The sequence below is a fragment of the Macrobrachium rosenbergii genome, chromosome 31 (genome assembly GCF_040412425.1).
Source record: "Macrobrachium rosenbergii isolate ZJJX-2024 chromosome 31, ASM4041242v1, whole genome shotgun sequence".
Classification (NCBI taxonomy): domain Eukaryota; kingdom Metazoa; phylum Arthropoda; class Malacostraca; order Decapoda; family Palaemonidae; genus Macrobrachium; species Macrobrachium rosenbergii.
The window spans coordinates 8342340-8366770 of NC_089771.1; the positions used below are offsets into that span (position 1 = coordinate 8342340).

At 39.0% G+C, this 24431-nt stretch overlaps 1 protein-coding gene and 1 long non-coding RNA gene across 6 annotated transcripts in view; one reads left to right on the forward strand and one right to left on the reverse strand.

Annotated features, from left to right (window-relative positions):
* The window catches only part of LOC136855353 (uncharacterized), a 39466-nt gene extending 21278 nt beyond the window's left edge, over positions 1-18188 (reverse strand). For 2 of the 4 annotated variants that reach the window (XR_010857988.1, XM_067132274.1), the window contains exon 1: positions 17230-18140. The gene's annotated coding sequence lies outside the window, so the exon portion shown is untranslated. Of the gene's footprint in view, positions 1-17229 lie in introns of all 4 variants that reach the window. The other 2 variants (XR_010857989.1, XM_067132277.1) reach the window with 2 other exon arrangements.
* The window catches only part of LOC136855354 (uncharacterized), a 93114-nt gene that overhangs the window by 55884 nt on the left and 12799 nt on the right, over positions 1-24431 (forward strand). Inside the window, exon 1 of one of the 2 annotated variants that reach the window (XR_010857991.1) lies at positions 21865-22458. The exons of the other annotated variant lie outside the window; for it this stretch is intronic. This is a non-coding gene — a long non-coding RNA (uncharacterized lncRNA). Of the gene's footprint in view, positions 1-21864; positions 22459-24431 lie in introns of those variants that run through there. 2 annotated transcript variants of the gene reach the window in all.

Sequence of the window (24431 nt, forward strand, 5' to 3'; positions counted from 1 at the left end):
CATGCCCCTTAGGGGATACGAGAGCGCCCAGCGAAGACCAAGTAACAAGCTTGCTCAAGTCGCTGAGGCCCCACCCAACACGATACCTCCAGCAGTTAATCAATGCAGAACCTTTGGACACACACATACACACAAATTTAATATTTTACACATTTATGTATAAACAGACATTTGTTTATCTGTACTGTTTACATATGTTATAAATTTTATTTATATTTGTACCTTATTTTCTGTATTTGCAAACTAACATTTAAGACTACTAAATTTTAAACACAAATTCTAGGAGACACTAGCAGTTGGTATTATATTTTGAATATTTATTTAGCCACATATTAAACTTTCATTTTGTAGTCATACATGTTCTCTGTACCCAAAACAACACCCAGAAATGGTTAATCCCTTAACCAGCAGTACCCAGACCTCAAGGTCATCCTCCCCACATGATGATATAAAAGGTCGAAAGTTTAATCATAATACCACTAAGTATGATTAACAGACCACTGAGCTAATTAACAGCTGGCCTAGGGCTGGCCCGAAGATTAGACTTATTTTACGTGGCTAAGAACCAGTTGGTTACCTAGCAACGGGACCTACAGCTTATTGTGGAATCTGAACTACATTATACCGAGTACGATATCGACCCGTCCAATGGGGAACTGATAATGCCATAAAGGCGAAACATATTACACCAGTGATCCTGGATACAGAAGTATTCGAAATATATGGTTGCACCGTCTATGTAGTGCTTTTATGGGCCGTTTTCTCTTCATATGCACTTTCAAATTACAGTAAAAGGCTTTCATATATACCGGGTGTTTCGAAATTACAGCCCCCACCCCTCCACAGAAAAAATGGAAAGTTATGAAGTTTTCTTCTATAGCCTATCGCCAAGTACATAATTTTAAGTTTCTATTAAGCTATTTTTCATTTCACATTTCTTGTATTTTCAGACTGAGTGACGGAGTTAGATACAGCCATGGCTAACGACCCGGAGGAAATCAGATGGATTGACCGAATCTGGGCTATAACCTTCAGAGAGGCCAGGATGCTGGCGCATCCTTCATTTCACGTCCTGGCTAGCTAAATACATTAAAAGAGATGAATCCTTTGTTAAAAGAAACTGGAACAAAAATCCATATGACTGTCATCGCGAAAAGAGTGAGAATCTTGGAAGGCCTGAAGTCCTTTCTCAGGAGTCAAAAGACATCATAGCTGAGGCAGTGGGTAGACCAAGAAAGTCTTTACATAAATTGGCGCTTGAACTAGAAACAAAAAGGGGAAAGAGGAGAAGTTATAGTTCTGTATATCGTGAGTTGAAAAAATCTGGTATCAAGCCATTTCATGTTATCAGCAAGCCCAACATCACTCAGCAACAGAGAGAAGACCGTGCATGGTTTTTGGTTCATTTCTTACAGATTGGGATGAAGCTGACTTTCTCTCTGTTGCCGCATCAGATGAATTCTTCATTTACACAGTCAGGAAGCCAAATCATAAAAAATGACATCATTTGGGCTGCAAAGTTGGATGATATCAGCGATGACGTGCGCTATTGCCAAGTTGTGAAATTTCCTGAATGTTCGAGAGTTTTTCCCTGTTTCACAGCCAAACGGTTAATGTGGATCATCAAAGAAAAAGTACAGTCATGGAATGGCGAATACTTCAGAGAAACTGTGCTTACTGGTGGAGTATTTCCTTTTCTCAAAGACCCTGAATATGTGTTATCTGTTGAAGAAATTACATTTTTGCATGATAAGGCACCATGTTTCAAGGCTCTTCAGACACAGGAGCTGCTTCGAAACAGTGGTATACATTTCTTCTCATCAAGTGAATTTCCAGGCAGCTCCCCTGACCTTAATGTGTGTGAAAAACATGGGTAGTATCTTAAAGGATCGTGTTGAAGCGCACACAGTGAACTATGATGGTATACCAAGCCTCAACGACCTGCAAAGAGAGGTGACCGAACTGCTCAGGGAAATGGAGTTTGAGTCTCAGCTTTTTTGCAATTTGCTGAAATCAAACCCCTCAAGAATGCAGGCTGTGGTACAGGCAGATGGAGGCCACACACAATATTAAACACTCAGAGAGAAACTTGAATAAATACCTGTTCTGAATTACTTATGTTTTTTCCATATCAATTTTAGTTTATGCTGTAGAGGGGGAGGCTCTAATTTCAAAACACCCTGTATGATGTAATATGTGTGTGTGTGTATGTATGTATATATATATGCATATATATATATATATATATATATATATATATATATATATATATATATATATGTATACATATATATAGATAGATATGTCGATAGATAGATAGATAAATAAAGAGATAGATAGATATAGATATTTATGTGTTTATATATATTTTATATATGTATACATATATATGCATATATATATATATACATAATATATATATATATACATACATAAATATACACTATATATATACATGTATTTATATTATTATAATCACATTTACACATGATTTATATGTCACGCACTACCACAGGTTACGATATAACGGCCACTATGTATGTGATGAAGCACCATAGACATACATGCAAATGCACGAACATAATTCTTCATATATATATATATATATATATATATATATATATATATATATATATATATATATATATATATATATATATATATATATATATATATATATATATATCAAAATATATATTGTCAAAACTCAACCAATTTAATTTATTTTTAATTTGTATAAACTTCATTTAACACCATCTGTTGGTAATTGTGAAATCACTTTACTTCTAGCGCCATCTGTTGGTAAGAATGTAATTACTTAGTTTCTTTTCGAGTTCTCGTCCTTTGTAAAACTTACATCGGAGTTTTCACGTCTTGAGTTGGTCGAGTTCATTATCCTGTGGTGATAGCTGTACATACAAAAATCTAGAGGTATTGGCTTTTGTAAATAATTGACATAAAGGGGTGAAAATCGACGTGTTAAGGGGAGCGCACGCTTATATAGAAATAATGCTCCGATTTTTATGAAATTTGTACATGTTATACATATATATAAGGTGGTGGTCCAGAAAAAAATTTGAGAGTGATCGGGTGGTTATTTTGGATTTTATTTAAAAAATAAAAAAATAATAAAAATAAAACCATGTTTCTCCTCCTTCATTTTTAGAGCTATTGCAATGAGGTTTCATACACAGAAAGTATATCATAGTAGGAAAAAATCATGGGAAGAGTTTTTCTATTTTTCCTCTTTTTTTTGGATGGGGGCGAGGGGGGGATTTTCCCCGAAAATTTGTATAATTTGATTATCACGGGTTCCTCGTCAACCTAAGGAAAAATCTAGCCCCCCAAAAATATTCGTCTTTCTTTCCTCTTTCCAATGGTATATTTAACTTTAAAATTGGCTTAAAAATAAAAAAGTAGTTAGCGTTTGAAGTGCACAAAAGTGAACACATGAGAAAAAGATCGTAATGGTCAACAAGTGTTTTTTTTGGCACTCGTGGAAAAAACTTGTCTTAGAGCATTATTTTGGTTGATTTTTGGTTCCAGGTCACCCTTCCCCCCATATAAAAAAGGGGTATTATTCGCTCGAGGCGAAGGTATCAGCAAGTACAGTCAGGGAAGAGACTTTTCCCCCTGCGTTCACTAGACACGCTAATTGGCAACGCCGCTTTTGTTTATGTAGTAGAAACTGTTGAAAATATGAATGACTTCTCTGTCTCAAAGGCAAGCCTTATTGGTGGAGACGTTTCCTTACCTGTTAGTATATATTCACTTGATTATTTCAAAAGAAACAAAATGACCTGACAAAGAAAAACGTTTACGAACAAACTACAACGTGATTCATGGTTTTATACGTGATTTTTTATGATTATATAAGACGTTGTATCACAGGAAATTACATAACTTAATATTATCATGCACTTGCGTTTGGCTCTTGAGACTGACGTAGGAAATAGAGGAGGAGGGACGGGGGTTGGGGGTGCGTGAAGAGGGGGGAGGAGTTTGTAAGGTAGAGACGCTGAACTGCCGAAGCATGTATAGCTTCGTTAACGATTTTTCCCCCAACTCCTAAACCTTTTGAAGCTAGTTCTGATTTCCCATTGAAACGATAAGTAATGTAGCTAAAACGACTGAAAATATTGTGTTAATTCCGTCAAACTTTATGATAAAAGTGTAGTTTTCTTATTCAATATCTTAACAGTGGTTTGCATTAGGGTAAAGTCAGTTATCGAATACCATAACCTTGACCAGTCCCTTTCAAATGTTCCTGAACACAACTAGCTACATTAGAGTTCAGATATTTATATATCATCTAGTCTACGCTGAAAATTCAGCCAAAATTGTGTAACTCAAACAAACAACGGAGGAAAAGTAGTTCTATCTTGAACAGCCAACCGTTCTGTATATCGTTATCAGAAAAGAATCAGAATTTTTTTGTGAGAATAAGGATGAATAAAATTATTGGAAATACCGAATTCCCAACAGATACACAGGAGTTTGGAGATGATACTAAAGCAAGGACAGATATTTGAATTAATAAAAAAAAAATTCATGAAATGTATCGGCGATCCTGATAGGAATTGTATTTTTAGACTTACTTTGTAGCAGTTGTCGGATAACATTTTTTTTTAGAGCTCATTCGTTGTGGCCAAGAATATAGGATGTCTATCCAAGAAGGGCCAGGAGAGGTCGGCTAAGAACGAAGTTTCCTTTCCACCGACTGCTGCTGAGATCACTTGGACAACTTTTCATAGGGAGTTATTTTTACTATTAACAATCTTATTATGGCGCAGTTTTAATCATGATTTATCAGCCACTTACTGTTGCTAAACGCTCTTTTACTTTCAAATTATACTTACTTAATATTCTTTGTAGCATGGATACTGGGATATAGAATGCATATCTTCTTTGTTTACCACATACAAAAATTCTATAGTAGCCTATAATAAAATAAGCTTTGTCTATTTTCATTGTTGCACATAAATTTCATATGTCTTTAGTCCTTGGCTGAGAAAAAATAAATATCCTTTTAAATACGAAAAAATAATTAAAAACAATGTTATTCACATAAATTATATATATATATATATATATATATATATATATATATATATATAAATTATATATATATATATATATATATATATATATATATATATATATATATATATATATATATATATATATATATAATATATATATATATGTATATATATATATATATATATATATATATATATATATATATATATATATATATATATATAAGTATATATATGACCCCGACCTCTCGTCAGGTTGACTTACACTGGTCCGCTGCAGTACTGTGGGACATGCTTAAATAAGACACAGGGGTGTAAATTTAACAATGATCTGTATTATCTAAAACTTACACAAGGGCCCAAGTATCTAAGCAAACTAAAATTTACTGTAAAACCGAGAGAGAGAGAGAGAGAGAGAGAGAGAGAGAGAGAGAGAGAGAGGGGGACCCAGTGGATGCAGCGAGGGAAAGTACGCCTTTCCCCTAACCTCGACAAAAACGCTCTGCCCCAAAGGGACGCCTTTTTGGGCATCTTCCTCCCACCTTGTAATACCTCACAACCCCCGATTTCTTCTCTACTGGACACGATTGGCCCTGGCACTTCTCCTTAGGCCTATCAGCCAATCGTTGCCAGGTAAGGTGACGCTAAATCCCAACGAACTTTTGGGGGGGTTTCTGGGGGGAGGAAGGTTTCCTCTGTCTGAGAGGAGATGACTGTTGACCCATCCTGTAATGGCGTCCTACGAGTGCATCAGGATTCCGGGGAAGTTTCACGAAGACTGAGAAGGGTTTAGCACTCCCCTCCCAAGTCCTCTGCGTCCCCGCAAAGATGTGTCTACCCTTCCACACCCGGATCCGGCCACGAGCCTCGTCCCTCACGGTTACTGACTTAACTAATTAAAATTAACTAACTATCTCTAAGGGGGCCAGCTGACGCGTGTACAAACCAAAATTACAAGTGAATGGAACACACCTTACAACCAACACAAAAAAAATTGTATATTTTTATCGTTCTTATTTATTTATTTATGTATTTGTTTATTATTTATTTTCTTTTTTCTACGAAATCGCCCAACAAACCTTACCCTTTCCTGGAAACAGATCAGTACCCCAAAAAAATAAAAGTTTTAAAAGATCAAGTCCTGCACTATCTCAACATAAAAAATGGTGGTCATCACATTTTTAATCACATCGCATCCCGCGAATGAACAAAGTTTTCCTGAAAGAAGTGAACACCACAAAACAATAATTTGGCAATTTAGACACAACAACATAATAAAAAGCAGTGAAATTTTTAACAAAGCAAAAAAACATAATTTCATGGCAACAATTCACATTTAAGACAACTACACAAAACAATAACAACAAAAAAGAAATCTTACAGAAAATGCGACACTTAGGTTGGTATATTATTAAACACAAAATAAGGAACAACGACAACAAAAATAAAAGCATAACAAGAAACGTTGCAACAACAAAATTAATACAACCATGATTTTTAAAAAATTAGACATTGAAATATGACACACAGAAAATGATGTTGACACTCAAAATAATTGGAACATCAAAAACATAAGACAAGAACATCATAACATTAAAACGCTTCGTATATCTCTGATTCCAAGGTAAGGACATGGGACGACAATTACAAATTTTGATCACTGACCCTTCTCGTTCACTTTGCAATAGCATTCACCTTTGACACGGACTTGTGAGCACGCGCCTGCGCGGTCAGCATGGCCCCACCTGCGCGCTTGCGGGTTCCACTGGCTCTTCTCCCAAATACCTAGCCAGTCCCCGGTAGGGAGGTACCGGTTTGTTGGTGTGGAACATTAGGCTGTCCTCAAGCACCGCATCCAGGTGTGACAGGTTTTGCTCGCTCACGGCCCCGGTGTGGATGTGCTGAATAACCACTTTCACACAATATGGTCCCATATAGGCTGGTTCGAGCTTGTGCTTCGGCAGTTGCTGTCTCCTCAGGCAGATTCTATCCCCTACCTGGATTGGGGAATCATTGGCCCTCAACAGCAGTCGCTGGGTAGTTTGGAACACTCGTCGGGTCATGTTACAAAACCAAACCCAGTACTGTTCTACTGTATAGAGTGGGATCTGTTGGGGGTCCAAGACCATCGAGTATGGTAATCGAATATCCTGCCCGAACATCAGGAAGTAAGGGGTGTCCCTAATCGAGCTGTTATAAGCGGTGTTAATAGCCAGCTCAGCCATCTGCAGCAGAGACGGCCACGAAGTCGGGTGATCCTCAATTAGATATCTTAAGATATTGATCACTTCACGATTATGGGACTCAACTAGCCTATTGGCTGACGGCCGATAAGCCACGATGGTGACATGCCTTATTTGCATTAGAGTCGTAAACTGACGGATCACCTCATTGATGAATTTGCATCCATTGTCACTGACCAACATCCTGGGACACCCGAACCGACACACGAGGGAACATAACGCCTTGGCCACTTCACCTGCCGTCTTATTTTCCATCGCACACGTGTGTGAAACGTGTGAACGCATCCACGAACACACAAATGTATTTGGGTTGCCCTTGCCCAGAAGGCAGTGGTCCAACCACATCCATATGCACTCTTTCCCACTTCACAGGCCACAATAGGGCCTTCGTGACCACATGTCTGTGACTTTTCATTGTATTACACACATGACAACTTCTTACAAATCTAGTTACGTCCTTAAGCATGCTAACCCAAAAGATGTGCTCACGGGCTCTTCTAAGAGATCTCTCTATACCTACATGCCCAGCATAAGGGCTTACATGGATCATGTGCATGGCTCTCTCTATTAAAGCTTGAGGAAGGACAACTCAGGCCCAGATATCACCGGGCCTTTTCTCATATCTGCAAAACAAGATGTCTCCTTCAATGAAGAACACATCCTTCTGCAAATGCACAGAACTCAGGAATTCGCTGCTCTCACCTCTCACACAGGCCTTGATTTGGTTAATCCAGGCTTCAGAACCCTGACTCTCAACCAGCTCTCACACACTCCACTCACAAAAATCAAGCACACTTTCACTCTCTGGGCATTTACTCTGAACTCCCCCAGTCAGAATTCCACCTGCATTCATCCTGCTCTCACCCCGGCCACTCCCACTCATCTGTGAGTGCCCATGAGATTCCCGCTTTCTATGCCCCGCGCTCCCATCCGATTGACTGTCACTGTTAGCATTTGTCGTAACACTGCTGGCACCAGTGCCAGCATCGCCAGTGCCACCCACGTTACGAGGTTTCTTTTGTCGTTCTTCCTTGCGCTTTGCAGCGCGTGTTGTTACTCCTATGACGTTCCTGGAGAGAGCATCCGCCACCCTATTACTTTTGCCTGGAATATGCTCTATTTTTAGGATATCAAACTCTAAAATTCGCTCGATCCAACAAGCTTAGCGATTAGAAATTTTGCTCTTCTTAAATAGGTGCGTTAGCGGTCTGTGATCTGTGAAAATCTTTACTTTATGTCCCAATAAAATATAGCACTGTCTCTCCAGCAACCACAGGACTGCCAAAACCTCTCGATCGAAAGTACTATAATTCCTCTCTGCCCCTTTTAATGCTCGTGATGCAAAACTAACTGGTCTCTCATTACCTTCATCGTCTATCTGAGATATTACTCCTCCGATCGCGATATCTCTCGCATCTGTAGTCACAATAAATGGTCGATTGAACCTCGGATAAGCCAAGAGTTTGTCATTCACAAGGGCATCTTTTAATTTCTGAAAAGCATCTTGTTCCTTCTCACCCCACTGGAAATCAAGTCGCTTCCTTAATGCATCTAATGGTCTCGCTATCTGGCCAAAGTTCTTAATGAATTTATGGTAATATCCCGTGAGTCCGAGGAAGCTGGCTACATCCTTCGCATGTTTAGGCTGTGGAAATTCTTTAATTGCTAAAACCTTATCGGCACAAGGCTTAAGGCCTTCTGAAGTTATGATGTGCCCAAGAAATTCCACTTCGGCCTGAAAAAATTGGCATTTATCTAGGTTCATTTTCATGCCATGACGCCTTAACGCTTCTAAAACCTCTAACAAGTTAGCCATGTGCTCCTCTACTGTGGCACAGATTACAATGATATCGTCCAGGTATACAAAAACTCCACGGCCTAATATGGAAGCTAAAACTGACATCATTACTCGAGAAAAATGAGCCGAAGCATTCTTTAATCCAAAAGGAAGAAAATTATATTCAAATAGCCGATTATTCGCTATAAAGGCTGTTTTCTCTTTACTCTTGTCATCTAAGGGAATTTGATGGTAGCCCGACTTGAGATCCAGCGTGGTGAAAAATTTACTCTCCCTTACTTTAAGCAAAAGTTCCTCGATCGAGGGCAATGGATAAGCATTATCTTTCGTAATGGCATTCAGTCGCCTATAATCAACACACAACCTGAGAGAGCCATCTTTCTTCTTAACTAAAACGATTGGAGAAGCCCAAGGAGATTCGCTTTCTTGAATAATACCCTGATCTTGCAATTGATTGATTGTTTCATCAATTACTTGTTCGTGACATGCAGGAGTTCTATAAGGCTTTGTGCGAATGGGGGGATGATCTCCCATCTCTATTCTAAAGGGTAACTTGTTAATTCTCCCGGGGGGCTTGTCACCAGTTGCAATCACATCTTGGTATTCCCCAATTATGTTTCCTACACATCTGCGGTAATTTAAAGGTGTTGCTTTGGCAGCTGTTTGCAGTAGCCTTCTAAGCCGTTGTTCGCCGCGACCTTGACTCTGTGTAGTTAGGGCCGACACTGCGTTATTGGCTGTTACAAGGGTGCATACTTCTAAATCACAAAGAGACTCACTACTTAATTCTAACCTACTACTATTTACAATAATAAAAGGTACATTCGCCTTCCCGTCGACGATGGTAGCGACTCCTGACAGCACGAAGTCTGCCCACTTTTTATGGGGATTAATATATATATGAGTGTACCATCTTCTAACTTTTGTGCTGGGACAACAGGAAGGGAATAGAGACAGGAGGGAGGAATAACCTCCCCCACCTCTGGGCTAGCAGGTACCACTCCTGTGTCCCCTTTAAATGCCCAGGCCACCTTGACACACCGTCTCCTCTCACCCAAGATGGAAAGTTTTTGGTACTGCCCGGTTCCCACTGGCATCGACACTTCCACTCCCCCTCCGTCGACCCCATAGAGAGCCACCTTGTGCTCTCGCACAAAGCCAATTCCCAGAATACTGGAAATCCCTTCCCTGTGAGTCGTTGGTACAACATGGAATTTGTGAGTCAAGACTCAGCCACATAGGGAAATCTGCTGGTTGACAATGCGCTGGATCCTTATCCAATGGCCACTCACAGTGTTTAACAACAGACATCCCTTCGACGCCATAATAGCGTCTGTCACTAAGCGTTCCTTGATCAGGGACACACAAGCTCCACTGTCCAACAAGGCATATTGTGTCCCCGTTCCAATCCCCACTTCAAGAACAGGAACTGAATTCTCCACTCTCGCGAGAGGGAGAACGGGTGGGGGATGTTTGCTCTGTTCCCTCCACAGGTACACACACCCCTTGGGCAGAGGGAGCCCTCACTGGCTGGGGAAGACTCCCACCTACACGCTGGCTGGGGGTGGCACTACTCCCACTAGGCCTTCTTCTTGTTTTGCGGTCCCCGCCGCAACTGGCCCTTGGGAGGAGGCACGCGAGTACATTTCCTCCTCCCCTTCCCTGGCGCGTTCCCCTTCCTCTCGGGGGAGGGGGTGCACCGTTTGAAGCGACGCCGTTTTTTGAACACTAGCTGACTTGATGGTCGGTGGCACCACATCGGAAACAATGCTTTTGATCATACAATGGGCATTGGGCACGCATGTGGCCCTTTTTCCCGCACTGCCAGCAGAGTCTCCCTGCTGCACCCACGCTCCCCCTTCCCCTGGCCCCCCTTGCTCGCTTGGCACTGGGGCCAACTCCACTCAGGTTGGTTGGGGCTGGAGGAGCGCGCTTTTGTGTCCGGACTGGTTGGCGGGGGCGACAATGGGTGGGGTTAGGACATCTCCATCCTCTCTGCTTGCAGCCGTCTCTCTGTCTCTAACGCTAACTGTGCTGCGCCAACCATAGCCTCCAAGGGCTTCCCAGAGCTGATCAGCAGCGCAGCAACTGAGAGGGGGGAGAGTCGTCAACAACATCTGTCTGCAGAAATTCTCACTGCCCTCCTCTGTCTGCTCTGCGTCCGAGGCCAAACTTTCATAGTCAGCCGACAGTCTGGCGATGTACTCGGCGATGCCCTCCCCCGCTCGTAATGCTGGAGAATAGCAGGCCCATAGCGCTCGCTGGGTCTCTTCTTGAAGGGTGAAGCATGTTATAAGGCCTTGTCTGAATGATGGCCAATCTTTAGGTCTGTTTTTCCATGACCTTAGCATCCTGGCTGCGGACCCAGTCATCTTCGCGATGGTTTGTGCAATTTTCTGGGCATCAGTCCAATCGCTAGTGGCCTCTTCGACACTGTTAACGAAGGCTTCGATCGACACGAAGCCCCCTTTTGGCCTTGAGTTATCGAAGTCGAGGATGTGCGATTCCGGGATGGGAAGTTTCATCACCAAATTGCAAGGCACCATGCTGGCCAGTGCCGGAGGTTGCATTGCAATCCTGGAGGGAGCGGGAACAATCATTCCATTCCCGCTACTACAGTTCCCCGCCGACGTAGAACCATTATTTGCACTATCGCTGTGCGGAATTCCCAATGGCGTACTACTGTTTGTTTCACTCGCTTTCATCGGGTTCCCACCCCCTTGCTGACTCTGCTTCAGGAATGCCCTATAAAGGACAAGGTCACTTGCTACGTCCATTTCGCTATTCTCCCCAACCCTTCTTGGATTAACTTCTACCGCCCTACCATCTCTCTCGTCTTGTTCGTTGCTGTTCGCCCTGTGGAATCTCGTGCTTCTTGTATCATACACCATTGTTCTCAATTTAATATCACTCCACAGTTATTGAATTAGCACGATCGCAGACCCACAGTTCGCTACATTTACCATTAATTAGCGCTTCACAGCAGGACCCCACACCTGACACCAGAAACTGACCCTGACCTCTCGTCAGGTTGACTTACACTGGTCCGGCTGCAGTACTGTGGGACATGCTTAAATAAGACACATGGGTGTAAATTTAACAATGATCTGTACTATCTAAAACTTACACAAGGGCCCAAGTATCTAAGCAAACTAAAATTTACCATAAAACCGAGAGAGAGAGAGCTGAGGGGGAACCCAGCGGATGCAGCGAGGGAAGTACGTCTTTCCCCTAACCTCAACAAAAACGCTCTGCCCCAAAGGGATGCCTTTTTGGGCATCTTCCTCCCACCTTGTAATACCTCACAACCCCTGATTTCTTCTCTACTGGACACAATTGGCCCTGGCACTTCTCCTTAGGCCTATCAGCCAATCGGTGCCAGGTAAGGTGACGCTAAATCCCAACGAACTTTTGGGGGGTTTCTGGGGGGAGGAAGGTTTCCTCTGTCTGAGAGAAGATGACCGTTGACCCATCCTGTAATGGCGTCCTACGACTGCATCAGGATCCCGGGGAAGTTTCACGAAGACTGAGAAGGGTTTATATATATACATATATATAATGCGTATATAATAAATATACATATATATATATGTGTTTATGTATATATATAATAATCATGAAGCTACACATGTCACTTAATATCAAATCCATGCTGCCTCGGGAATATCCCCGATGGGGAATTATCACCGAAGGGGAATAGCTCAGTGGTGACGTCAACTGGAGTTGCTGGATGCGTATCTGTGTCACGGGATCGAGACTCGGCAGTGCCCGTCCATTTGTCACTTATAAATTCCCCTTCGGTGATAATTCCCCATCAGGGATATTCCCGAGGCAGCGTGGATTTGATATTAAGCGACATTTGTAGCTTCATGATTGTATATAAATCACGGTGTGATAAAAAGAAAAATAATATATATATACTGTATATACTGTATATATATATATATATATATATATATATATATATATATATATATATATATATATATAATTTATATATATATATATATATATATATATATATATATATATATATATATAATGCATATATAATAAATATATATATATATATATATATATATATATATATATATATATATATATATATATATATATATAATATATATATATATATATATATAATATATATATAATAAATATATATATATATATATATATATATATATATATATATATAAATATATAATAAATATATATATATATATATATATATATATATATATATATATATATATATATATATATATATATATATATATATATATATAACCTATATATATACCCAAGTGTTGTGGGCATATATATATATATATATATATATACGTATATATAATATATATATATAATGACCCATATATATATGTATATATATATATATACATACATATATATATATGTATATATATCATATATATATATATATATATAAATTTTCTGACTCACATCAGGATCGAACCCACGTCTTTCAATTGAAAGGCAAGGGCGCAGCCCACTATGCCATACAAGTCACAAAACAAGTTGGAACCTGAGAGCAACTGCCTTTCAATTGAAATTACCTGGGCAAGCCTAATGCTTGTCAGAAACGTATTTTCCCCAACTTCCCGACTCAGCAATGACCCAATTGACAGATTATCATTCGATATTATCCCTTCTGAAAGTACAAACGTCCTTTAATAATCAAAGGGATATTGATGGGAATGGTAAATAAATTTCTGACTCACTGTTAGTGATCACTGAAGTCCTGATTCTTTCAATCGCTGGTTCGCAAGGGACGGTGCCCACTATGCATCAACTCGTATTGGGCACCGCCCCTACATATATGAAAATATATTACTTCTGATCTAGAGTGAATTGATATTAAAAAATCCGTTTGTAGCTTTCCACACGTGTATATGAATCACGTTGATGTGATAAATAGTCATATATATATATATATATATATATATATATATATATATATATATATATATATAGATAGATAGATAGATAGATAGATAGATATATAGATTTATATGCTAGCGTGTCTATTTATATATGACCAGCACCAAGTAACTGAAGCATAATTGCAATTAAATCTAATATTTGAGTCTCGGAGCCAAGTTATTGATGGTGCAGCCCACCATCAGACCAAAAGTGGAATGTGACCTCCCATGAGTTTATAGGTTCATATCGTAAGAGCTTGGATTTGGATTCTGTTAATTGAGGAAAGTTTCATTCATCTACAACCAATCTTAATGGTTTAAGTGGAATCCATCCACCCGAGGTCCCTCTGCACGGGTGTTTGAAGTTGAAGAATGGCATAGCAGAGAGCATTTAATGTATAATAATGTAGTGCATATTTCACAAACTCGCGGTCAGCGTCGCCGGGTGAGGCTGAAAGTGGATTATATAATGTATATATATATATATATATATATATATATATATATATATATATATATACAGTATGTGTGTTTATATATATATATATATATATATCCTCCCTTGATAGAGGCTGCCTGACAGAGGTTCTCGAAGCTTCCAAGAGAGTAATAAGGAAAGAGCTTGTTTTCCACATAAATGCTGGAGCAATGGCATGGCTTGGCTGTTCACTCATTAATATCATAAAAGAATGCTGGCCACATTTAATTGAGTAGATGAGCAAAATAAATTTATGTGATGCCATTAAGAAGCAATTACATTCGCTAGATATTTGTGTGATTACATGATATCAACTCTCTCTCTCTCTCTCTCTCTCTCTCTCTCTCTCTCTCTCTCTCTCTCTCTCTCTCACGCCTTGAAAAAATGGGTTGTGGACAATGAATGTGATTTTGTAGCAGTTGCATCGACATTTATTTTCAGTCACTGTAGCGACAGTACCAGTTGATGAAATGGAAATTCCGCAGTAGCTTCTAAAGATTTTGGACTTATAAGCAAAATCGTTAACGAAGCTACGCATGGTTTGATTAGACAGTTCACCGTCCCTTCCTTTCCTCGGAACAACTTCTACCTTCTTCCAACCTTTCACCGTCCACCTCCGTCTCTTGTGTCAGTCTCGGGAGCCAAACGACACTGTATGATGATATTATTTTACGTAATTTCCCTCCTCTAAAGCGTTTTATATAATCCTGAGAAAAAACACTTATAAATCTATTTTTCACGTTGCAGATTGTTCACACATTTTTTTTTTACCAACGTATTTTAGTTTTTATGAAATAACGTAAGTAAATATATGTTAACTGGTAAGGAGATGTCTGCACCAATCAGTTAATAGTATTACTACTTAACTAAATAAACAAAAGCGGCGTTGCCATTTACAATGTCTCGTAAACTTAAGGGGTAAAAGAAATCATTTCCCTGACTGTACCACCTGACTCACTGTTGCCTGGTTTGAAAATAAGAAACTAAAAGTTTAGTAGCTACCAGGCTGATATTCTTGACTCATTTTCAGTCGTTTTTTTTTTTGTTTGTTTTTTGGTCTTTGGAGTTTGATTTTCAAGCCTTTTTGTCTCTCGAATGAAGAACTTCTTCTATACTTTCACTTGTGACAAACAGATGTGTTAGTAAGTTGAATTTCTCATAGCCGAAGTTGTGTTCAATTTCCTCAATATTTGTCTCACTTAAGTTGATGGTGCTGAGATTTTCCATTGCTTATTCGCTTTGCTTGGGGCACTAACCGTAAACCTACACGATTGGCACTTCATTGAAATATCAGTATCCCATCTATTGGCAGAGACTTCGACCTGAACTTTACCCCTGCAATTTCCTACCTTGCATCTAATACCCGACACTATTTTATGTAACTGAGATCTAGATATAATGAACTTGTCATCATATACTCCCTTTTCATCATCCTTTATTCATTTCATCAACTGTGAGCGTATTCGTGAAGGTGAAAGTAATAGATTGTATTTAGAGTTACTGGATGTAAAAAAAAAAATGGCAAAAATCACCGCAAATAGCGAAAAAATTGCTCTGAGTTAAAAGTTTGTTAACAACTACTTTCAACATTTGGGGGCAACTGACTGCTTTGTCTCGGCAGTCGGCACCCTGTGAGACCCTCAGACCAAGCAAATGCCATTGTTGTTGCCAGACGTAGGAGATAAGGTGATATAAAAATCAAAATAATTAATAAATTAGGCGAATAAAGGAAAAATTGACAATAGTCATTAGGAGACAAACGTCAGCCCTACCTCACCGTGTGGGGGGCGGAGGCCCAAAATCCGATCAATTTTAATATTTCGAAAAAATGCTTTGGTCACGTGATAAAGAAGGTGTTGCTAATGTCTTAAGGCCATTTAACCATTTTTTTTAATTTCAAAAATATTCATCAAAAATCGATGGGTGCGCTCCCCTTTAAGTTTCGCTGATTATTTTTATTTAACTGCATTACCATCTATTGTGGAAAATAATATAAAGAACGGACTGTGATTCCATCTGAGATTTATGAAAGATCGAGAAAATTAGTGGAATCAATATATATATGAAGATAAAAAGGCCCATAAAACACTGGTTGCAACGTTGTTTATGGGCCTTTTATCTTTTATATATATATATATATATATATATATATATATATATATATATATATATATATATATATATATATGTGTGTGTGTGTGTGTGTGTGTGTGTGTGTGTGTGTGTGTATATAATGTGTGTTTCCTATTCCAAACTAATAACCTGGTTATTCGTCTGATTCGTGCATTTCTGTGATGGCTACAGACCTGGTAATAAGGCAATAAATAAGCCTAAAAGAACCTTCAAATTTGATGTATTTCCTTTGCTCCGTAGGGAAGTATTCATCCTCTGTGTTTCCCTGCGAATATGTCAAGGTATAAGCCACACTCAGCCGGAACTGCAAAAACCTAGACATTGAAGATCATTTTTATGGAATGTAGAACATAATATCGACTCAGTTCGTCAAAAGCATTGAATGCACGCCATTGTTTTCAGGAGTCGTTCTTTACACAAGAAGTCTAAACGTGCTTGTGGCGTGGAAATAACTCTGGATATAATCTGCTCGTTCTTTACACAGATAGTCCGATCGTGCTTGTGGTGTGAAAGTAACTCTGGATGTACTAATCGAATTATATTAATAGAAGTACTGTAATATGACAAGATGAAAAAAATGTAATAATTTTACCTCGAACGAACCGTTAATGCTTCAGACGTCAACCTTCCGGGGAGACACAAGTTTCATCTCGATTCATTGAACACCATTGTGGATTTGACCGAAGTACTCTTATTTATAGAGTCGTTAAAAGCCCAAATAAATAAAATGAAAATGAGATATATCATCAACAATTTTGACACAAAATGTTTGATATATATAACTGCGGTTGGTATGTTCTGCCCGCATATTTTGTGAAAGTGTATAGATTCACTTATTTCTTTTTTGTGTGTGTATGGTTAACCTAAGTTTTTTTTAATGTGTCCTGTGTACATATTTAGATGCACTTCCTCGTGAAAATGTCTCGTTTCAAGAGATTTATCAACGGTAACTTCACAGATGAGATGTTCGTTTTATTTTTCAACTCTCTTGACGGACTGCTGAAGAGTAAGCGCACGTCCCAGGACAAGGCTGCCACAATATCTCCCATTTGCTTTACTTCTTTTTCCTTCACTCCACTAATTGAGCCTGTGTCAAAAACCACAGACTGATTTGGCAATGTATAACGATTGCTTCTCACTTGAGCAGCTTATATATATAAGGATTATTTCACACTTTACAGGCTTTAAAGGAACGTTCACAAAGTAACATTCTCAACTGCTAAAATTGTACCCCGCAACAGACTACGCAAGCGCTGCAGGTACTATGAGCATGTGGGGAGGACCCCACATGGCAGGTGGCAGCAGTATATACGAGCCGAGGTGACGTGAACTAAACCAGTCTATTGATTACGTATTCTATAGTCACGAACTAGGCCTGAAACCTATATTGGCACATCGTAAAGTCACAAGCTTAAACGGCCGAGTATTGCAGTGTGGGAGGACATCTTACGCCTGGCAACGCTGTTTGTTCAGCCACGAACACCAACTGAGCGTTGCCAAAAAATATAAATAAATTTAAATTTTTTCTTATATTATTTCGGCCGTGTTTCGTGCATCAGGGATTTACCAGCCTCTTCCATATGCTCATTCTTGATGCTGTTTTGAACGACGTTTGTGCAACAACATTCCTGCAAAAACAAACAAAAATAGCCATCGTGAATATGGTAATGTCGACTGGAACTGCGAGATCTTGTTGTGTTGGGAATGGCAGAATTTTCCTAGAAAGAGATTTATTCTACTCCTTTCTGTTTAAATTCGTCATAACATCGTACATAAACAGGTACACTTCGCTGGCACCTGTGTGAGTTTGAATGCACGCTCTCTCTCTCTCTCTCTCTCCCCCCGTGAGTCTACGCCTACCAATGAAGAATTAGAGGAATTGATTTCTGGTGATAGAAATTCATTTCTCGGTATAATGTGGTTCGGATTCCACAATAAGCTGTAGGCCCCGTTGCTAGGTAGCCAATTGGTTCTTAGCCACGTAAAATAAGTCTAATCCTCCGGGCCAGCTTTCTCTAGGAGAGCTGTTAATCAGCTCAGTGGTCAGGTTAAACTAAGGTATACTTAACTTTGGGGTTATGTCCTTGGGGATATTTTGGGTTGAGGGGTTTGGGGTTTATCTGTGTGGGGTTAGTGGGTGGGGGGGAAGGAAGGTGGAGTTCCCCTTCCATGTCACTGTTCTAAAAGAACCCTGAATTGATTTTTTTTTTTTTTCGTGGAACTCCTCATTCGCGTTGTGTCTTGCTCACAATTTATCTCCCACAATTTCGATAACTAAATGTAGAGCAATTATCTCTAGTGTAGAAGAGTTATATGAAAAAAAAAATAAAAAAGAGACGAAAGCTGTGGAAAGGAGACTACTTCGATTTCACAGATTTCTGCAAATGTGGAATCTACAGTAAACCTTCGCTATTATTGGTTGTTTGAGGGGTACATACAATGCGTGTATTTCCTTGAGAAGTTTTGTATGTAGTTTTTTTTTTTTTATTTCCTGTTATTCATGAGGCAGTCAGACATCATTTTTTCTGCTAGCAAGCAACATTTTTTATATATATTATGCATGTATTGTGTATACAATAGGTCTGTGGTACGCTTGTCTTACCAACATGCAATTCTGGGTCACTGCTATTCGTACCTAGAATAGTGCTCTAACTATATATCTTGGCAAATCAGGTGACGGTTTCTAGAGAAATAAACCCCTTTTTCGCTAGCCTAGCCTAAATCGGTTTTGAATTTTAAGTTTTCCAACAATGCTTGGCGTTTTTTCTTGCACCGGAAATATATGAATATGAAACCGTCCTGTAACTCGTTATCTTATCAAGGATGATTCATTGGCTGTTGTCGAGCCATAAAAAAAAAAATCATGTCAAGATTAGCGACCCCACTCGCACCAGGCTTCTCTAATCGTTACAAGAAGATTACAAATATCTGGAAAGGCTACACACTGAAAAAAAAAAAAACTATCACTCACAGAAACAAAACCAACTTTAAAGCTGATGAATTTGTTGTTGAGAGCGTAAAGGAAATAAGAGAAAGAAGCCGGGAGTGTAGGTCACAGGTGTCATTTGAGGAATACCTCGACAGAGGACCAAGTGTGTGTACGCCGTTTTACATTCCGTAGCAAAAGTATATTGACGTCAAGCTGCAACGATAAATGTCCAGGAGTAACGAGGCAAATGATAGTTGAAGAAAATGCCAAATGGTTTAACAGTGAATTACGCGAAGCAAAGAAAAAGAAAAGAAAAATGGAGATCTATGGAAAAGATTGAAAGAATCAAGAAGTAGTGAAAACTGGTCGCTGTACAAAACAGCTAGAAATCATTACAACGACTTGATTATGGAAACCAAGAAAATATATTACAATAAAATGTTTAGTGTAGAGAAAAATCTCCCCAAATCCCTGACAATTCAGCCGGAATATTGGGACTCGAGAAAGAAAAAGTTCTACCTGACGTAACTAGTGACTACAAAAACCTGCCCGACAACGCTGTGAACTGCTTTAAAGAAAATAATTGAAAGAATCTGTCATAGTTTAGATAAGGAGATTCCTTCTGATCTCCCGGTGATCGCAATGAGTAATAGCAAGTTCAGTAAGTTTAAAAAACTGAACATGAATGCCTTTGAAAAAACGATGAGATAAGTTAAGAAACGCCTATTGTGAAAATGACCCTTTTCCCATAAGTGATGTGAAAGGTAAAAAACTTTGATCAGCTGCGGGTGCTATATTTTGATAATGTCAGCATGAGTCTAGCACAGGCATCTTTCCCAGATAGTGAAAAGCTTCCTTGTATAAAGCCGGCCTATAAAGGAAAAGGTGATCAAGAAAATCTAAGCTTCTATAGACCAATATCGAACCTATCGGGTTATCAAAACTTACAGAAGCGGAATTTCACAAGCAAACATGGAAACACTTGAAACAACTCAACGTTATACCTGATGTTCAGTCAGCATACAGAAAAAACCACTCAACAGAGACTACATTGTGTGCAATTATAAATATGGCAGAAATTATAGCAAATATAAAATGTGGCATCCTTAGTGCAGCATTTGACACAGTTGACCACAGTCTACTGCTTGATGGCCAGAGAGCAGTAGGCATCGAAGATGACGTACACAAATGGTACAACAGCTACTTAAATAGGAAGGTTACAGTGGTTATATCAGATGTGAAACCAGAAAAGAAAGGCCTAACGAAAGGAGTGCCCCAAGGCAGCGTTCTGGGTCCACTGCTATTTGGCATTTACACAATTGAATTATCTAGGATTCTAAATAAGCACAAGATAAAGTATAAACTGTATGCTGATAATACCCAGTTCTAATTTCCTGTCGAAACGGTAGAAGACACCATCAGTAAAATTGATGCAATAATGAAAGATATAAAAAAAAATGGATGTCGGCGAAGAAATTGGAACTTAATGAAGACAAAACTGAGTGTACGCTATTTGGATCTGACAGTGCACTACGAAAATATGAACACTTCAAAAGAATAACAATTGGTTCATCAACAGTGAATATTGTATAGCAGCAGTGAGGAACTTAGGACTATTTATTGGCAATAAATTGTCGATGAAGAACCATATATTGCATATTACAAAAACCTGTCATATTAGAAACGTTGCATTAATTAAATTAGAAAATACCTAAACGAAGATACTCTGAAAACAGCAATTTGCAACCAGATATTCTCGAGGTTTGACTACTGCAACGTTATATACTACGGTCTCCCTAACTACCTACAAAGAAAATTGCAAGGAGTACAAAATAGAGGCCCCAGGGCAATAAAAGGACTACGTTCCTGTGATAGAATAACCCCAGCATTAATTGAGCTACAATGGCTCCCAGTAAAAGCTAGAATAGAATATAAAATACTACTTTCAGTCTTTAAAGCACTAAAATATGATGAACCAACATATCTGAGAAACTGCTTAAGCTTCTTTAGACCCGGAATGATTATTGTAATCAGACATGCAAGTGAAGCATATAGGCTATTTGAACCTAGAACCAATTATAAGTCAGGCGAGAGAGCATTTTAACAAGAGCATACAAGAAGAATGCAGGAAGTACGATACTGACGAGAAAACATTGAAAGACAATTATAAAATAATATATAAGAAGCACCCTTTGAAGACGTACAAGGGCCCGCCAGTGAGGGAATTGTCCCTGTGGAGGGCTGACATAAAACCAAACAAAGTGAAGCTGGAGACCCTGTGCAACTTTAATCACGATTTTATATTATGCTGATTCCTTCGAAACTCAGACTGGAAAAGGTTTCAGTCAGCCGAACTAAATATCCAGAATATTGTTATGACTTAATTAACGTAGTCAGGTTTTCCAGTGTTGGAAGACGGTCAGCTGAAATTGTTGGAACGGCCTGCCACCTGTGATCTCGCCCAGAATACAACATCCGTCGAGAGGAGGTAGGGCAATGAAAAAGGTGTTCACGGATTTGTGTATTATTTCAGATTCATATATACTTGTGTGGACGCATGCGCACACTAGTTGCTTCTTCCTGTGTCAGAACTATTTGATTCTACAGACCTTTAGTTTTCTTTAAATATCTGTAAGTTTTCATGCACATTTGTAGATTTTGTGGCAACGTATTGAACTGAAGCTGGGCGCCTTATTTTGTATGTTGGCTTTAAAAGAGGCCATTCACGAAAATCCCCAGAATGAAGCAAAATGAAACGAGCACCAGCAAATTAGGGAGAGCTGTTACATAGGCCTTTATCTCCCTTAAAGTCCCTTTCGTTCCTTTCCTCCCTTGTGTGAGGGACTGTGTGGTTTTATCATTTTCAGTGTTTCTGCAATTGCTTCAGTGCTGGTGAGTGTTCTGCTTCCAGCATGCATAAGTGTTCGCTTCACAATGTTGTTATTAAATGGGAAGGTGATATTTGAATGGTATAAGTCAAGTAGGCTTTGTGTTAAAAAATAAGGGGCCAAACGATCGATAGGCAGCCCATGCAGGGGATGAGGTTAGGATTTTGGGCTGACCTGGAGATAGCGTAGACTAGCCACCTTTTCCTTGACCACATTTTGGCCGTATTATCACCCCCTTTGACCTGTTAGTGTGAATAAATGAGGAGTTACTGTGCTTTTTCGTGCGAATTTACTTTTCTTACTGTGGTAGAGGAACGTTGACCACTTACATCGATCACCGATCTAACGTTTGGTGTCTGGTAATCACACGATAATTCACGTGATAATCACACGATAATTCACACGATAAACACACGATAATTCACACGATAATTCACACGATAAACACACAATAATTCACACGATAATCACACGATAAACACACGATAATTCACACGATAATTCACACGATAAACACACGATAATTCACACGGTAATCACACGATAACCAAGGATCGATACATGATCATCCCAAGCGTCACTTTGAAAGCCCTAAACTAAGGTGTCCATTGCAGAGGCAAAATAAAGGATCGAAGGTGCAGATCAAACGTGTTTTTCGTAACTTTCATTAATCTTCTCAGGTGATGTGGAATATCCGACCACCTACGTCATAGCCTCTGCTTGCGTGCTAAGATCTTTCTATTGATGTATAATAATGTACAATATAGACACTAGTCTGGAAGTTTGTTGTGCAAGTTCATGACCTCGCCATCTTTTCTATAGGAGTGCATTCTCATCACGGCATATAAAATACTGTGGATATATAATGAGTGAAATCTAGTTTTTACAATACTTTTAGCAACGAAGCATCATTTGAATATTATCCCATGGACAGCCAATGAGACTTCAGTTTTCTTAGACGTATTTATTTTTAACAATGGCGCTCAGACTCGTCCAGTAACTCGACAAGGTCTGAGACTGTAAGTCAGTGTGACTGCCTCAGCGACATACATTCCTGAGAGCAGTTCGTGGATGCTCCTCAGATTACAACCACTAGGTCTCTAATTATGGGTCACCATTCCTTATTAGGTGGAAGGTGAAAATTAAATGCTGTCTTCTATAAGCCCATTTTTCTTTATTAAGCAGAAAGAGGTCATTTTGGATCCGATTATCAATCCCCTCTTGTCAAAGGTCTTGGCAGCCTTTGCGGGTTTCAAGGACTTTGACAGCCTTCATATCTGACACTGGCTTCAGACATTCCCAAGCTCATTGATATTATAATGAAACAGGAATTGACAGTGGTCTCATTATTAACCTACCTTTTACGGTCTCATTATTAACCTACCTTTTAATGCCCCATTATTAACCTTCCTTTTACAGTTTCATTATTAACCTACCTTTGATAGTCTCATTTTTAAACTACTTTTTAAGGCCCCATTATTAACCTTCCTTTCACAGTCTCATTATTAACCTACCTTTTAGCTCTCATTATTAACATTCCTTTTACAGTCTCATTATTAACCTTCCTTTTACAGTCAAATTTATTAGCCTTCTTTTTATGGTCTCATTATTGACCTACCTTGTACGGTCTTATTATTAACCTTCCTTTTACGGTCTCATTATTGACCTTCCTTTTATGGTCTCATGATTGACCTACTTTTTACAGTCTTATTATTAACCTTCCTTTTACGGCCTCATTATTGACCTACCTTTTACGGTCTTATTATTAACCTTCCGTTTATGGTCTCATTATTGACCTACCTTTTTAAGTACTATTAACTTATGGTCTCATTATTAACCTTCCTTTTACAGTCTCACTATTAACCTGACCTTTGCTGTCTCACTATTAACCTACCTTTTGGCTGTCTCACTATTAACCTATCTTTTACAGTCTGAACTGACCTTTTATGGTCTCATTATTAACCTACCTTTTATGGT